Below are 3,198 nucleotides of genomic sequence, written 5' to 3'. Positions count from 1 at the left end.
GTAGGTCATATCTTGTTAGGAAGGCCATGACAATATGATAGAAGGGTCACACATGATGGTTATAGGAATCGTTATAGTTTTGTCAAGGATGGGAAGACTATTACTCTTGCACCATTAACACCAGCACAAGTGTATGGAGATCAAATCAAGCTGAAAAGTGAGGAAGACGAGAGAATAAGAGAGTCAGGAAAAAGGAGAGGCAATAGTGAAATCATTAATAAGAGAGAAAATAGTGGGGCGGCTGAGAGTGGGGAAAAGAGAGAGAAGCCACATGAGCGGAGAGAAAAAGAGTCAATTGATAGGAGAGAAAAGGAGTCAGTTGAGTGGAGAGAAAAGCCAGAGGTCAACTTCTATGCAAAGGAGAGTGAGTTGAAAAAAGCTATGAACGATAATAGGCAAATGATATTGTTAGTGTACAAGGAGTCCCTCCTCAATTTTGAGGATTCTAACACATCCCTCCCTAGTTTGGTTAAGTCTTTATTGCAGGAGTTCAACGATGTGTTTCCTGAGGAGATGCCAAGTGGATTGCCACCAATCAGAGGCATCGAGCATCAGATTGACTTTGTACTCGGAGCTGTCATTCCAAATCGACCAGCTTATCGAAGCAATCTCGAGGAGACGAAGGAGCTTCAAAGGCAAGTGGAGGAGTTGATGAGCAAAGGTTATGTCAGGGAGAGCATGAGTCCATGTGCTGTACCTGTTTTGCTGGTGCTTAAGAAAGATGGGACTTGAAGAATGTGCATGGATTTTCGAGCTATCAACAATATCACGGTAAAGTATTGTCACCCAATACCTATGCTAGATGATATGCTTGATGAGTTGCATGGTACTTGCATTTTTAGTAAGATTCATCTTAAGAGTGGGTATCATCAAATTCGCATGCAAGAGCGTGATGAATGGAAAACGGCGTTTAAAACTAAGTATGGATTGTATGAATGGTTAGTTATGCCGTTTGGACTCATTAATGCACCGAGCACTTTTATGCGTTTAATGAACCATGTTTTGCGTGCTTTTATTGGGAAATTCGTTGTAGTTTATTTTGATGACATCTTTATCTATAGCAAAAACCTAGATGAGCATTTTGAACATTTAAATTGTGTGCTTGTTGTGTTGCGAAAGGAACAACTATATGCTAATTTCAAAAAGTGCACATTTTGCATGGATAGAGTTATTTTCCTAGGATTTGTGGTTAGTGCTAACGGGGTGGAAGTCGATGAAGAAAAGATAAAAGCTATTAAAGAATGGCCAACACTTAAGACTATAACTAAAGTTAGGAGTTTTCATGGATTGGCTAGTTTTTATAGCCGATGTGTAAGAGATTTTAGTACCATCACCACACCGTTGACTGAAATAGTAAAGAAGAATGTAGGTTTTCATTGGGGAGAATCTCAAGAAATTGCATTTAACACAATTAAGGATAAGCTATGTAAAGCACTTGTTTTGGCATTACCAAATTTTGATAAAACATTCGAGGTTGAGTGTGATGCATCAGGAATAGGCATAGGAGCAGTGTTAATGCAGGAAATGAAACCTATTGCTTACTTTAGCGAAAAGTTGAGTGGGGCAGCATTGAATTATCCGACATATGACAATGAGCTGTATTCACTTGTTCGAGCATTGGAGACTTGGCAGCACTACTTATGGCCAAAGGAATTCGTGATACACACCGATCATGAATCTTTAAAGCATTTGCAAGGTCAAGGTAAGTTGAACAAAAGACATGCGAGATGGGTGGAGTTTATCGAGACATTTTCCTACGTCATAAGTACAAACAAGGTAACGAAAATATAGTTGCTGATGCGTTATCTCGAAGGTACGTGCTTTTAAATTCATTAAGTACTAAATTACTTGGTTTCGAACATATTAAGGACATGTATGAATCTGATTGTGATTTTTCTAGTATTTATGCTTCATGTGACAAAGGTGCATTTGATAAATTCTATAGGCATGAAGGATATTTGTTTAAGGAAAATAAGTTGTGCATTCCTAATTATTCTTTGCATGAATTATTGGTAAGGGAAGCACATGGGGTGGTTTAATGGGACACTTCGAGGTTCAAAAGACTTTAGACATGTTAGGGGAACATTTTTATTGGCCTAAAATGCGACATGACGTAGAACAAATATGTGGAAAGTGCATAACTTGTAAAAAGGCTAAGTTTAAGGTTCAACCCCATGGTTTGTATACTCCTTTGCCTGTACCTAGTGAACCTTGGGTAGACATATCTATGGACTTTGTGTTAGGTTTGCCTAGGACAAAAAGGGGTCGGGATTCAATATTTGTAGTGGTCGATAGGCTTAGTAAGATGGTACACTTCATACCATGTCATAAAACTGACGATACTACTAATATTGCAGACTTATTCTTTAGGAAAATAGTACGTTTACATGAAGTACCTATGCTACAACTTTAAGGTTGCAAACCCAAGTGCAGGTTGTCGCAAGTAGTAAATCTCGGAAGTCCGAGGTCGAACCACAGGGAATGGGAAGGAAATAAACTATTCTATGAGTAATAAACAGTTTGTGGAAATACGATTGAAACGAACACTAGAGCGTCGGGGATTCACTTCGGATAAATGAGTAGAAATTGCACTTGATCTTTAATTTAACTCATATGAAAATCAACTAAGGAGTGATCTCATATGGAAGATAAAATATTGATTACAAATATACTAAAAGATAGATCTTGATAATTGTTTGAGAGAATATGTCAAAATAAGTTGTTGGTATGTAGAGATTATCTAAGCATTTATTGTGCCAAAATTGTCAACAATAAATCAAAGTCTTTAACAAACCAAAACCATTTGTAGAACACAAACTTCAACCAAGTAAATTCAAGTAGGCAATGCAACTTGTTTCTGTCCAGCTTCAAGACAGTTAGAACATGCAACTTGATGCCAATTTTCAGATATATTTTGCAGCGAATTTGGACTTATGATCAACAGATAAATTATTTCCACTGGAGTTATCTTTCCATTGGTTCAAAGATCAGGTTCATTGGATCTATATAACTCCAGATATGACAAAAACAATAAGTGCTGCTTCACAGGTAAAGCTGTATCCGGCAGGTAACAGGCTGGACTTTGCACGGTAATTTTGGCTGCCTTGTGATACGAATTTGACTTCTTCCGAAACATGAAAGTTGTAGAAACGTGCCTTGTCTTTCCAACCCAACTTTAATCACCTCGATCCAATGTAT

The sequence above is a fragment of the Olea europaea genome, unplaced genomic scaffold (genome assembly GCF_002742605.1).
Source record: "Olea europaea var. sylvestris unplaced genomic scaffold, O_europaea_v1 scaffold511, whole genome shotgun sequence".
Taxonomy (NCBI): Eukaryota; Viridiplantae; Streptophyta; class Magnoliopsida; order Lamiales; family Oleaceae; genus Olea; species Olea europaea.
The sequence above is the reverse complement of the archived record's forward strand: the minus strand, read 5'-3'. Positions refer to the sequence as shown.